Source organism: Pocillopora damicornis, chromosome 1 (genome assembly GCF_964200805.1).
Source record: "Pocillopora damicornis chromosome 1, jaPocDami1.2, whole genome shotgun sequence".
NCBI classification, from domain to species: domain Eukaryota; kingdom Metazoa; phylum Cnidaria; class Anthozoa; order Scleractinia; family Pocilloporidae; genus Pocillopora; species Pocillopora damicornis.
Window position 1 is genome coordinate 7,210,584 of NC_142670.1, and position 15,396 is coordinate 7,225,979.

General features: G+C 37.5%; 1 long non-coding RNA gene across 1 annotated transcript; it reads left to right on the plus strand.

The window, feature by feature from the left end:
- Positions 1-8,668: 8,668 nt before the first annotated feature.
- Positions 8,669-14,284, plus strand: LOC149051694 (uncharacterized). The gene is made up of 4 exons (XR_016180930.1): positions 8,669-8,683; positions 8,828-8,984; positions 9,796-9,863; positions 13,140-14,284. It is a non-coding gene; the product is annotated as an uncharacterized LOC149051694 (long non-coding RNA).
- The last annotated feature ends 1,112 nt before the right edge of the window (positions 14,285-15,396 follow it).

A 15,396-nucleotide genomic window follows, 5' to 3' on the forward strand; every position in this document is an offset into this window, starting at 1 on the left:
CATGAAACTTTTGACATTGATGATCTAAGCAGTATGTAGGATGATCCTTTATGTATCCATTGTAAGTCATGGATCATTAACGAGAAATCTATAGCTATATGTGAGAACTTCAGATCGTAAACTCCAATTGTCTAAGATTCGATCCTGCGTTCGTGGCGAGTAAATAGATCGGTTTTTCTTTTGTTCTTTTGTCTCATGTTTCAAATTATTTCTATTTGTATCTTTAGTCAATACCCGTTTATCTCATTCACTGCATTAGGTCGCTATTAACTTATTCTGTCCTCACTTTAACTCCGTTGAAAATGTGATTTGCCCCACAGGTGTGTGTAACAAAACGGTGCACTTGATAACACCAGCAGTATTGAAGAAGCTGAATATGAGCTCATCGAACTCGAAACAGAAAGTCGTGTATCATTGTTTATTTCGTGATCCATGATTCTATTTTGAAGCTATGCTGTTGTTCTATTTATACGCCAAGTTGAGACTGGACCTCATACAAGATCTTTAGGTTTTCATTTTCATTAATCCTGAGTATAGTACAATGACAAAAACATCCTACTTTTAAATTTATTTTGCTGATGTGATAGTTGTTAAACCACCGCCTGCTTAGCTTTTAGGGCGCTGGACTACCGTGCGGGAGGTCGAGGGTTCAAGCCCTACACAACAGAATTCTGCTCGAATATCAGCACTACCTGAGCCAACATTTTTATCTTCCAGCGCACGATGTAAACACTCAAACACCGTGCCCATGTTTTCTGTTATCGCGCGAAAAAGTATATCTACTAAAACTGAACTATGATAGATAAGCAGTTAGAAATGATTTACTAACCACCACCTCGAATATTTGAAGGCTAAAATTTATTCACCGTCGACGATTACCGTGTCAAGTTTGGCAAGGAGGTGGATTGATGTTCCAAAGCGTTTAAAAAAACCAGAATAATTAATCGTGTCATTGACGAGGTTCCCTTTTAAACGTGATCAAGAAATCGTAGTCATCGTGTTTCTGGTGTTGAATTTTTCACTGCTGATGACACGTTTTCCCAATTTCTCTGTTATTTATATGCTGTGGTGGGACCCGCGAGACAGCAAGGAAACCTGTGCTTTGATCGGCTACCAAAGAGCGCAAAATGTGTTTTCTTTTTATTCCCTCGTTGATTCCCAAAAAGTTAAATAAAATAAATAAAAAAATGCTTGTAGTCTGTTGAATACCTCGTATAATGTCGTAATTAAGCAGTTTATTTTTGTCGTATGAATAAAAGCTTTTCCGGTATTTTTGATGAAAACATGAGGTCACAGATTCGTCCCAAATAACAACAAAACAAAACAAAATCACAACGAGACTAGCAGATTCATTTGGTAATTCCGCGGTGCATGAAAATATTTTGTTATCATGTAATATATCCTTTAATCCTTTGCTGAGGAAGTCTTCGTCTCGGTGCTTAAAATGCAGTGAGAGAAATTGGCCGATGTACAGCCTTCTTAGGCTCACACTCGTTCAGGAATGCAAACGCATATAGGAGGTATCAGATAATCGTGCGTGGATACGAATTTTACCATCGAGTTTTCATGACATCTCTTACACCTTCAAAGAAATAATTCAATTCAAGCAAATATATTCGTATCCAAAAGTGGACATGTATAATCCTTTTTTATTTAAAAGATATTGATTGAAAAATTGCATCAAATACAATTTTTTAAATAGCAGCATCGAAAATAGAGATCCGCTTCACCGACGCTCAGCTCGTCGGAAAACCAATTCGACTTCGAACATTGTAATACAAAAATTTCTTATTACAAGAAATATTTCCTTAAAAAAGAATTGAATTCAGCTTCAGGTAAAAAATAACATAAAAAAAGCCTACATGGAAAGTAAAACTGTCATGTTGATAAATTCGGTTCTAATGACGACCTTGATATTTTAATATGTGAAGGAAATTGGTACATTTACAGCGTGCGGTGGATATGCATATGTCACGTCTTGGAAACTGAAAAAATTCTGGTATTTCACCGACAACCATATTACCGTTAGTCTTACCACATATCGCGAATGTTACGATATCAAAAGAAACGTAGGAATTGTGTATTTTTCTTTTCAACCTCGAGCTTTGTTTCAAACTTCGTTTGTTTTGGAGAGATATTTGCTGGTTTTGACTTTGACAAGAGCTATAATTATATACAGCACGTTATCTAGCTCTGTCACATACTCCTCACGCGCTTCTGCCACATAACGATCACGTACATTTAAATCTCTACAAGTTATATCACTTCCAGGAATTTAAGGATTTAGGAAATTGCATCGCGTGCAAACTATTGAACCACGAGTCAAATGAGAGAAACCAATGAAACATTTCGGCATCTGACAACAATAAACCGAGTAAATTCGACTGAATTAAAGTTGATTGTTGTCAGCCGCAAGAAAAATAAGATTGCGATCTTTCATTAAAGACAACATTAGCTCTACAACTCTAATCAGTTGCAGAATGAAAATTGATCCTCTGAATCCCTCTGATCTCTAAACGATGTCATTTGTTAAATCTACATGCCTCAAAATATTGAGAATAACGTTTTGCTTTACAACAATTTCGATGAAAAAATGATGGTTACATATTGACGCGTTTGAAAGATCTTACCTCGTCTAATGCCCAGTTTCGTGATCAAAATTACTTTTCTTCTTTAAGAAAGTTATTGCGCTTGTTTATTTGTTTGTTTGTTTTTTTATTCTTTTTATGATTATTACTTGTTTACATGTTTCTCCATGGCGATTAATAAATTCTGTAATTTAAATTCAGCTTTTTCCCTTTTAGTGCAAAACACTCGCAATCCGCAAAACCCCTTTTCTTCTCAGAGCAGGACATGTTACACTCTGCCGTAACTGAATCGATAAGGGTGAATTCACACCGTGAGTTATATTGTACCAATGCAATTTCTCTTCAAGTGATCAACTTGATATATCCCTCGTTCAATATGATACACATTTGTTTTTGGTCATCTTCCCATTAGCGTTACAGTTCTATCAAATTTTCGTTTTCTACTCTCACCGAGACGACTTCATAAAGTTTCTAAAAATAATAACGGTAAGCGTTTTTCTTGTAAACAACTCCCGCCAATTCTGCACTTAATATTTTTGCAGTCAAAAGCGTAGCTGTCCGGTGTAATCACCAGAGGGAGATACAAAGCTAAAGAAATCACATCAATAATATGTATTCTTTATGTAAATTTTTTTTGCCACTTTTCTCGTCTTTCGATTATAATATGCTACATATTTCTACATTATTTTTCCTCACCTGAAGATTACTTGCAATAAATTTAGCTCCAATAAAGTTCTTTTCCAAGAAAAATACTTGACTTCTCGTTGTATCTAAAGAAAAGCACATTTAAATCGTTTCACTTCTTGGAAGGAATTAAAGCGAATACCATAAATACTGTTCTTAAAGAAATATCCAAGGAAGATATTAAAAATTTGTAAAATCTGTGTACTCCATGCATCTTTATGTACAGAAACCATCAGTGTATCCTACAGGAATTTTATGAATAAATTTTTACTGAACCAGTTGTCTTTAAGTCGGAGGAAAAATCTGAGGCCCTAGCTCTCTGTCTCTTTGAGCTCCGGAATTCTTTGCTGAGTTTGGATGCAGTAAGCGAGACCATAAATAATTGTATAACAGTTCGTACAGGCAAGTGATAGATCGTATCATAGATCCCGTATCCCGTATCTCGTAGATCCCTTGTGGGAAGATAAATAAGCTACCTCAAGGTCTGGTATGTTTATCTACATGTCAGCATTGATATTTGTCGTTTAACCTTATCTGACGGATAGGGTTTTTTTTTTTTCGGTCGTCGGTTAAAAATGATTTTTTCCTTTGTCACGAAAAAGTTTGAAATTTCCTTTCTATCATTATGTATTTGAAGACATGAAACTTTCGACATTGATGATCCAAGCAGTATGCAGGATGATCCTTTATGTATCCACTGTATGTCATGGCTCATTAACGAGAAGTGAGAACTTCTGATCGTAATATCCGATGGTCTAAGATTCGATCCTGCGTTCGTGACAAGTAAATAAGATCGATATTTCTTTCATTCTTTTGTCTCATGTTTCAAATTATTTCTATTTGTATCTTAATTCAATACCCATTTATCTCATTTACTGTATTAGGTCGCTATTAACTTATTCTGTCCTCACCTTAACTCCTGTGAAAAATGTGATTTGCCCCACAAATGTGTAACAAAACGGTGCACTTGGTAACACCAACAGTATTGAAGAAGCTGAATATGAGCTCATCGAACTCGAAACAAAAAATCGTGTATCACTGCTTATTTCGTGATCCATGATTCTATTTTGGAGCTATGCTGTTTCACTATTTATACCCCAATTTGAGACTAGGCCTCATACAAGATCTTTTAGATTTTCATTTTCTTTAATTTGGAGTATAGCACAATGACATAAACATCCTACTTTTTAAATTTTTTTTGTTAATGTGATAGTCGTTAAACCACTGCTTGCTTTAATTTCTTTAATTTGGAGTATAGCACAATGACATAAACATCCTACTTTTTAAATTTTTTTTGTTAATGTGATAGTCGTTAAACCACTGCTTGCTGCTTAGGTTGTGGGGCGCCGGGCTGTTGTGCGGGAGGTCGAGGGTTCAAGCCCTACACAACAGAATTCTGCTCCAATATCAGTCTTTACTGAGCCCACATTTTTATCTTCCGACGCACGATGTAAACACTCAAACATCGTGCCCATTTTGTCCGTCATCGCGCGAAAAGGTATATCTACTAAAACTGAACTCTGACAGATAACCCGTTAGAAATGATACTACTAACCACCTTGTAGATACGTAGTTCGAACATTTGAAGACAAACATTTATTCACCGTCGACGACTAATGTGTCAAGTTTCGCGAGGAGGTTGAAGGACGTTCCAAATTCTTCAAAAAACCAGAATAATTAATGATGTGGTTGGCGAGGTTTCGTTTTCATACATGATCAATAAACCGTATGCATCGTGGTTTTGGGGTTGAAATTTTCATTTTTGTTGACACACTTACCCAATTTGGCTATTTATACGTTAAGGTAGGACCCGCGAGCGAGCCGGAAACCTGTGCTCTGATCGGCTACCCAAGAGTGAAAAATGTATTTTCTTTCGATTCCCACTTTGATTCCCCACAAAAGAGTAAAGAAAAGAAATGCTTGTAGCCTGTATAATTTTTGTATCTAAACAGTTTTTTTTGTCACATGAATAAAAGCTTTTCCAACAATTTTGGCTATAACAGAGGTCACAGATTCGTCCCAAATGAAAACAAACAAAGTAAAAATCACAACGAGACTAAAAGATTCATTTGGTCATTCAATGGTGCAGGAAAATATTTTGTTATCATGTAATATATCCTTTGATCCTTTGCTGACGAAGCCTTCGTCTCGGTCTTTAAAATGCAGTGAGGGAAATTGGCCGATGTACAGCCTTCTTAAGCTCACAATTGTTTACTAATGCTCATGCATATATGAGGTATTGGATAACCGTGCGTGGATGAGAATTTTAGCATCGAGTGTTCATAACATCTTTTACACCTTCAGAGATAATTCAATTTAGGCAAGTAAATTCTTATCCAAAAGTGGACATGTATCATCATTTTTGTTCAAGAGATATTGATAAAAAATTTGAATCAAATACAATTTTTTAACCCTTTAACTCCCAAGATCTGATTGTCAATTCTCCATTCCAGCTGCTTTACATTTTCTTGTCAATTAGTTATGAGAAGTTGATGTTAGATTGGGAAAACAACTTTTGCCTGATCAGTTTGAATATTCTCACTGCTTTTTTGTGGGATAATGTATGGATATTATAGGGAGAAGTTACTTGTTGATCACTTCTGGGAGTTAAAGGGTTAAATAAGAGCATCGAATACAGAGATCCGCTGCACCGTAACTCAGCTCGCCGGAAACCAATTCAATATCGGATATTGTAATACAACAATTTCTCATTACAAGAACTATTTCCTTTAAAATGGAATTGAATTCAACTTCGGGTGAAAAAAAAGACAATTGGAAAAAAACAGCTTACATGGAACTTTAATGTTGATAAATTCGGTTATAACGACGAACTCGAAACCTTTATAGCGGAGCTCGCAGCGCGCGAACCGTAGCCCCCACAATTATACGAAATAGTGGTAACCCATCCAGCCGAAAAAATTTGGACGTGCGACCGTACGACCGTACGACCGACCGTACAAAGTGCCACTTTTAGCATGCGCGGCCAACTGTACTACGGGCACTATCTTGGGTGGAAGGGTGAGGGAGAAGGTAATGCGCAGGCGCGATTGCGCGCGTAACTTGGATACCCATTAGTGTGCGCCAGGAAACACCGGCTGATGACAATGAAGTGCGCATACTCGAGTGTCGAGCTTCAGTGTAGCGTACCGCGGGCACACGGCTAGGCCATGCACGAGGGCTTCACATGGGTTGGTGGATGTGAAGCCGCGTAAGCAAATAATCTTCAACCCGCGTTTTGAGCGCGAAATTAAACTGGTGAGGTTGTAGTTGAACAGTAATTCTCAGTATTCTGTAAATTCTAATCAACTCGCAGAGCAACAATACAGGCAGAATCAAGGCTTTGTCACAGGAGGAAATTGTTATGATTCAAGTGCGTGGAGAGAGGGTTTTGAGTGAAAATAGGATGAAAAGAGAGAGACTGAGCGACCAAAAAAAAAAACAAGAAGTAAGTGAGTCCAGAGAAACGCGCAAGAAAGTTGGAAGAGGACACCAATATGGTTTATACGGTGAAAGAACGCGAAAGAGAACAAGAAAGACGTAAGTAAAAAGGAAAATATCTAGCGAAGAGTAACGCGAGGAAACTCAAGTAGTTTAAGGCCTGGGTTCTATCTTGGTTCGAGACCCCCAGCAGAGTTTCAAGACTTAAAAATTGGCGGCCGTTGTCGCATAGACTAGCGACTAAATACAGGAATGGCTCCGACCTGTGATTGGATGATAAAAATAATAAAAGTTAATAAGTTATATCTTAACTCCTTGCTCGTGAGTATTGTTAACCGCATGTTTCGAAGCGGAGCAATGAAATATCAATGTGACAACACCGATGATTCAAATAAGAAATGGCTAATTACATAACGAAGAGAGGGAAGAGTCTATCTTGTTCAGCGAGGTCGTTCAGCGATATTCCGGCGATGGAAAAGTCATCTGCTGACAAGCTCCGCTGACAAAACTCATTTAGTGAGTTTAGGCGGACGACCAGAGACTGGAGCCATTCGTGTATTTCACCGCAGACAGGAATGGCTCCAACTCATGCGTATATTAATTATTTTTAGTTCCGGCTAAATAATTTGTACACTGAGATAAAAGCTGAGAGAGCGATTTATTAGGTTCTGCTTATGCTGAAGTCTACAGTGCTTGCAAATGAATCCCTCTTTTATTACTACAGGGCCATGTAGTTTCTAAGTTGAGCAACTGCATGTCACGTTTGGAAAATCACGCAATGTTGCGTGACGCTGCTACCGATGTTTTTAATTTACTGTATGCTCTGCTGGAGAAATATGGCTTGGCCGCAATCGAGAGATTTTTTTTTCGTGGAAAACTGATTTTCTCGGTTATTGTTCACGTGAAGGACAAATTCACTAGCGTGCTCTTCATCTGTTTTTGCATAACACCTAAAGGAAGAAAGTCGCGGATTAATTTTGCTTGGTAATTTCTAACAACTCCATTAGACCTAAAAAAGGAAAAAAAAAACAAACAAACCAAAAAAACGTCTTACCAGTCAAACCAGTGGTAGTAGCTCTGGCACTGAATCATGTCGAAGTACCTTGACTGTTTGCAATGATGGTACAACCGATCTTCGAACAGTTTTCGGCTATAACAAGAAAGGGTAAAATGATTTTATAGAACTTGTTCTAAAATTAATGAAGGCTGTTCATCACATGACGCTGTATTGGAACGAGTATATTTCGTTTGCTATTGTATCACACTACTGTTTTAGGCAAGGCATATATACCACTTAAACTTAAGAAAGAATGAGTAGAACATAAACCACATTTTCTGTAAATTACAAGAGCCATCCTAACCTAATTTGCCAACTGCTTGCCAGGCATCATCTGTAAAAAAACCGCTTCAATTTTTCAAATTTCAAAATTTTTAGCTAAGACCATGGCTCCCAAAAATATTTCTCACCTTGCCTAAAAATTTTTCAAAAGAAATTTTCAAATTCTTCACAACTTTGCCTATTCCTGCTCGTAGGTCCAGCCAAGCCCTTATGGTCATTGGCCCCCGCAGTATCCACTGACAATGGCTTATAAATGTAGGCGTTTAGTGTTAACTTGTAAAACTACCTGAAGAAGGTTACGACAGTTAGACGAAACGCGTCAGAGAATAAAGAAGTTTTACAATTACTGTTCGCACAGCGCTGCTCACTAGTTTAGTTTTAATTTTTTCTAATTTTTTTTAAAAAATTGTTAAAAAAAAAAAAAGTTAAAAAAATTATTGAAAAAATTATTGATAAAGGTTTGATTCGGAACTATGCGGTGAAATAGAAGAATGGCTCTAGTCTCTGGTCGTCCGCCTGAACTGACTAAATCAGTTTAGTCAGCGGAGCTAGTCAGTAGAGGACTTTTTCGTCGCCGGGATATCGCTGAACGACCTCGCTGAACAAGAAAGGCTGCCTGCCGGCCCTTCGCTACGTAAGTAACCATTTCTTGTTTGACACATCGGTGTTTTCACTCGCATTGATATTTCATTGTTCCGCTTTGAGATACGCGGTTAACAATACTCACGAGTTAAGATGTAACTTATTAACTTTTACTATTTTTATGATCCAATTACAGATCGGAACCATTCCTGTATTTAGTCGCTTGTATCGCATGGTGTATTCGAAGTTAAGATCAGAGAGCGTTTACGCTTTTGATGAGGCGAAGATGGATATCTACCGAAAATTTTTTTAGAATACGTTGTTTTCGTGCAGATGTGGGGTCTAAAGCTGAGGTGAGTGGTAGTTTTGTGTTTAATTAGACAAATTAGCTCCAATTTGCCGTAGCTACCATAATGCTCTGAGGCGTAAATTCAAATAACGAACGTTTCATTCAAGGAAAGTGCATTTTTTCGTTTACTAAATTATGGATTAAAATAAATTTTGGTATGTTTCGGAAATTTTCCATTCTCGTCAACGTAGGATGAGGTGGAAATTGATAAACTGCGGAGTGAAAACTTACTCGTAGCGTAATCAAATTATCAAATTTAATTGCCTTGGCTCCCGAGTCCGAAATTTAACGGCGATTTACAGTACAACACTTTTGTGGGTAAATGTATCTAAATGAGCTTCAACAAAGAGAATTTATTACTCAGTCTACAAGGCATGTAAATTTCGAATTAATGAGATAGACCAAAAAACTACACGTCAACAGATGTGTTCTTATACATGTGCAGCGAAATTAAAAGTACATGATTATTTATATGTTTTAGATTGAATCGATCTCAAGAGAGGTAACAAACTGAATTGGGATGTCGTCTTTCACCTTGGTTAACAATGACTTCGATTTGCTTACCTGTTACGAATAACACAAACATTCTCAATCATACATGAACATTGTAAATAGGAATCTGAACATTACCTTTTCTCAACTATGATTTTTATTTACATCCTTATACAACTTCCACATTCGTCAGTGCATGTTATGCAACTTGTGAAATTAAAGCCATCTAGCATTTGAAGTCAAGTAATGTAAATTAAGTAAAAACTGTTGCATGAGACTTCTTTTCTAATTTCATGTTCAAAGTGTATTTTTTCAATCCATAGGGACAAGATAGCTCAACAGCACAGCTATCTTGCAGTCAAACATAATCTTTGACTTGCTTATGATGAAGGTGAGCGATTAGTAACTAAGTGTTAATTACCAGTAACAAATTTGCTCTTAATCCGAAGCTTTCAGTGGTAAAAATGATGGACATCAATCACTTTCAAGCAACTTATTACCTTTTTTTAAATGGCCAGACTAAATCATTTAAGGGAATAAAATAATGTAAGAATGCTTGATTAAAATACTTTATAAATGTACTGTAATCCTCCAGGATTGTAGCAGTTTCAGAGCAACTTTTTTCTCATGAAGAGTATTTGTTACCTCATCTGATAACTCATTCTCATTGGCATTGGGAAGCCAGTTATTCTACATCAAAAAGGTTGCATCCCATAATTTTATATCAGACTGTAGTTGCTTAGTAGCCTTCAGGACAAGAATTTGTATTTTTGCCAGGTGGTTTTCATACCTGTTGGCACAATATCTGGATTTGGGGTTGCGGTTGAGGTTGTTGCACAATTTTTCAAGCTGTATCACTTCAGGTGTTTTACCTAGTGCAACCTCTGCTGCTTTTGTTGTTTTTGAAGTGAGGGACTGGTTACTTTCATCTGATCTAGAACAAATCTCATGCTCTGAAAGCTGTGGAAGTTGGTTTTGCTCTAGAGGCTCTTTGCTATTTTCTTGAGGTTGTTGTTCCTTTCCTTGTTCTATGTCACTCTGTATGTGGTCATGTAAGTTTTCAAGTTGTGATTCTTCTCTAAAAAAAATACAATTTTCCCTCACATTTTCTGTACATGTACATTTTTACATGTTTCATTTCCCTGACATTTTATCATTGACTACTATAATAACTTGAATGCAAAATACATTGTGGTTTGGTACGGAGATAAGTTTCTTCTATCTGACATTCTTCAGTAGCTGAGGGTCTGTCATCACTGAGATGTAACTTGTTGTAAACTAGTTCCCCACTCTTACTTCTCAGCTGGTGTAGAGGCAGTTCTTCGGGTTTCTCAGAATATTGTTTCCAAGCAGTCTCCAAACTGGTTTGAATGGGTTTGACCAAACTAGATCTGAAATGAAAGATGTGAGGACCCTCTGTGTGATGTGTGGCTTCACTAGGACCATCATGGAACTGTACGGAACCATCATCTTCCAGTGCCACCAAACCCCTGGTCCTGGAAGCAGGAAATCACCTATTACCTCCAGCTGAGCCTGCCATAATCTTGCCTTCTTCGTTAAAAGGTCTTTACTTACTGTTGTGTTGGCTCTGTCAGGTAACCCCTTTGCCAACTTTGTAATTTCCCATTCTTGAATGCTGACTGTATTTTCCTCTACAGTGATATCTTCTCCCAGTATGTGAAGAAATGCATTTGGCACCAAATCTTCAGCATGTTTGCTCCATGTCTTTCTTGTTATGCTACAATTCTGTCAAAAAACCTTTCCAATAACTTAGCATTGATGAATGAAAGACACACCAGCATGAAGATGACAGAAGCATGATGCACAGCACTGTGATAGTAGATACCATACAATTTACGAATAGTCATGGTCTTGGGTGGGGCTAGCATGGCTCTCATTGCCGGTGCATGTTTAAATGAAAGGTTTAGATTACTGCATTTTATGTGAGTACAATGGGAATACACTTGCCATCTGCGGTACATGTACTTTGGATTTTGTAGGTTGTTGATAATTTGTATGCCTTTCTTGAAAGCCACCTGAAAAAGCTACAGCATATGATGGCTTTGATATCTCACAAACTTTTGAGAGCCGAGAAGGCAAAGAGGGACAAGGAGGAGTGGGGTAATGAGTGTTGAAGGGGTAGGAGTGGGGTAATGGAGTGTTGAGGGGGGTAGGAGTGGGGTAATGGAGTGTTGAGGGGGTAGGAGTGTGGTAATGGAGTGTTGAGGGGGTAGGAGTGGGGTAATGGAGTGTTGAGGGGGTAGGAGTGGGGTAATGGAGTGTTGAGGGGGTAGGAGTGGGGTAATGGAGTGTTGAGGGGGTAGGAGTGAGGTAATGGAATGTTAAGGGGGCAGTAATAAGTTGTTTCTCTTCTTAAGCAAAGAGAGATCTCAGCTCCTGGTGCTGTTCATTCCTCTTCTCCTGGACAATGTTATGTCATTTTTTTGTTCACAGCAAATTCTGTTAACATCCATCCTCTTTTTCTGATCAAATGTATCAGGGTTAACTCCCCAGGACTTTAGGTACTCCTTCAAGATTTGCCCAGCATTGGGTGGTGGAACACTCGCCCCTTTTCTTCTTATTTGATACTCCTTGGCCTTCTCAGACCAGTTCACAGTCTTCCAGTCGTTCACATCCAGCATTAGCTGCTCTAGGTTTCCATCCACAGTACTGGGAATATGCCACCTCTTCTGTTGCTTGGGGGCATTTTTTACCCTCCTTTTGGCTTCATCATTCTACCATTCTTTGCCTTTTCCTGGCTGCGAAAGATTTTCGTTGAGCCATTTGAAGGTCGACATCATTTTTTTTCAATTTTCTTCATTTTTTTTAAATTTCCTCTTCTTTACAGATTTTTTTTTTGGCCTCAACAGGTGAAACTTTCTTTGTCACCCAGCCTTGGGAACCATGGACATTTCTTCTCCAAAGGACTTTCCCAGTTGCTCCTTACATACAGAGTTGAATTCCTTATATATTACTGACCCTATGTTTTTCACATCTTTTTGTGTTGGTGTGAAGATTTTTTTTTCCTGAAAGCTCTTTGGCTCAACTTTTTACTTCTGTGGATGCCTCCCTTCTGCTCACCACACAACCTGTCCTTTTTTTGTAGAGGCTACTCTCTACTGGTGTTGTTAAGGGACAACATTTGCATTTTTCTATTTGGTGCACAGTTTTTTTACCCTGGGCAGTCTTTTGCTAGTCTTCCATTGAATATGCATTTAGATACTGTTGCTTTTTTTCTGGCGGCGACCACTGTGAAATTTGGCTATCAATGGCCTTATATTTCGGATCAACATCAGCATCTGGGCAACTGCCCACCTACCCCTCCCCTAACCCAACAACAGTCTATTGATAACAAGTGAGGGTTAATGTTGGGCTAGGGGAGGGGTAGGTGGGCATTATAAAACCTTTACACCGTAACATCAGTATGCATATTCTCCTTACTGTTCTCAATACATTTTTGTTATGTGCTGGCAGGGAGAATTTGTTTAACAATCAAGAGGTTCTTTAGTTTTTTATTATCAGGGGTGATATTGAGAGGGGAAATTTGATGCTAGACACTATCAGGAATTAAAGGGTTAAAGGAAGCAGGTTATTAAAAAAATTATAACTTTGATTCAAGCAAGTATTTGAATATGTGAGTAACATTTGATGTTTTCACATGTAACAGGATGATCAAGCTGAAGATGGCCTCAAAAAGGAGTGAACTCCACTGCAACAAATAAGTCACTACTTTTGAAACTTGAGCACTTGGTAAATACACCTTGGTTTGTAATTCTGATGATTACAGTTTGCTGAGGTAATTGAAATGTCAGTCTCCAAGCAGGAACCATCCACATGACCTGTAGAGTCATAAGCCATGGGATAACTTTAGAGAAATGCATTTGTGTCTGTAGAACTATTGTGAGTACAGTACCACCTAGTGACAAAATTTAATGATTTCCTGTAAGTATGAATGTTTGGGAGAAGTTATAGTGGTAACCGATGCTTTCCTGCTAAAATGCATAGGATTTAATGATTGTAAAGTATATCTCTTAGCTTTTAAACTTTCAAATTTGTATTAATTGTAACTGTTTACCATATTTATTTCTTTGTACCTCAAGCCCTCAAAAGTTGAAGCAAGTTAGTCAATCACCTGATTTCCTGGTTTGGAATTGTGGGATTGATTGATTTATTATTGATTGATTTATAATTCTGCTGTGTAAGTTGCCACATTATAACATGTAATATTATTATTTGAATTGCATTAAATACTCTCGCCCAAGCTTTCATTAATGCATGGTGTTTCTTATCAATACTCATACCCAAACTAAAGATTGATATTAGGAATTGGTCACAAGATATGTAAGTTTTAAATGGTGGGAAACTGGAGAGGAAAAAATCCCTCTTCAATTAGGACTAAAATTAAAGTGGGCTCTGCTATTTTAATTCATGTTTTTACTTTGACCTGCATGAAAGTAAAATTAATTGACATCCGCATAATGCACAAAGCAAGAATATAAAAGACCTAGCTTGATAAGTTATAAAATTAAAATAAGAAAGTTGTGCAGACCATAATCTTGCCTTTTATCCTTCTCTGGATATTTACTCAAATAGCATAGTTGCTATCAGTCTCTTGCACTCTCACTCTCACTCTTCACTGAGCATGTGGAAAGATGATAACCTTGGGAATTTTTTTTAAATGAAGAGAGGAAAGCTTGCCCTCTTACCACAGATAGTTCTTTTGTACGTCATCAGTACATACCTAGTCTTATTTGTACATCAAGTTGATTGTTCTAGGTAGGCTAACCTAATAAATTAGTTGTGAAAATTTCTTTGTTTGACTCAATTTTACCTGACAAACCTAAACTGAATAATAGAAACTTGAAATTTATTTCTTCTCCTTTTGAGGTGTACATCAAAATTTTGAAGTCATGGCAGGCCTGAACTACAGGTTTATAAGAAATCTGCATATGTGTATGTGTGTTTTAACATATAAAACCGGTGAAAAGGTTGCTTAACTTTTTTCATTAGTACACATTTCTTTTTCTTTTTCGCTAGATTTAAAAACATCTAGAAAGAGAGTTTATTCGAAATCGTTTCCGAGAATCATGTGCATATGTAGACAGCCTGGTGACGTCACTTTTCTTTTCACTTAGTTCGAATAATGTTATCTTTCTATTAGGCCTGCTGACACATCCAACGCTTGCTTCTATCAGTTCAACTTCTTCCTTATATGTACTTCATTTTATCAATTTTTTTCAAATTTCAAATCAAATTACCATGAATAAAAACAGGCTTTTCTCACCTCACAATCGACATTCCTTTCCTAGCAGCATGAAGGAAGATCGTCATCATAGACTCAGTTAAACGATCTGCCACGAGTCTCCTACAACTCAGTGGAGGAGCATCTGAAGTACTAATCGGACGGTCGTAGCTCCGACTCCTAATTGTAGCACCGAGTTCTTTTTTCTTGAGTATACCTGTGTCATTCCCTGAAGGACATCATCTTTCATTGTTTATTTCCCTGGAAATGTCGTCTTTTTGGCTGGAAGGTGTGAGAAAGTTTTAGGAATAATCTTTTGTTGTGCAATGTCCCTTCATTCTGATATTTAGCGATGATAGAAAACAAACACACATGCACTGCATATTTTTGTTTATATTTTGATGATGTAGTTCCGTTATCTTTAAATACATTTTAGAAACCATGACCAGATTATAGGCCTCGCGCTTGAGCCGCGAATCAAATCGGAAAAAAAAATACTCGCTCCTGAACCTACAGTACTCAAGTGGAACTCGGGTGAGTAAAAGATGTGGGTTATTCATTAATTATATAACCAAAACTAACGAGACCTGAAGTGTTACTTAGGAGTCTTAGGTGTTTTCACACCACAAGAGAAACACAGATACCGAAAGCATAGTGAAGGAAATTTTCTTATTAATGATGC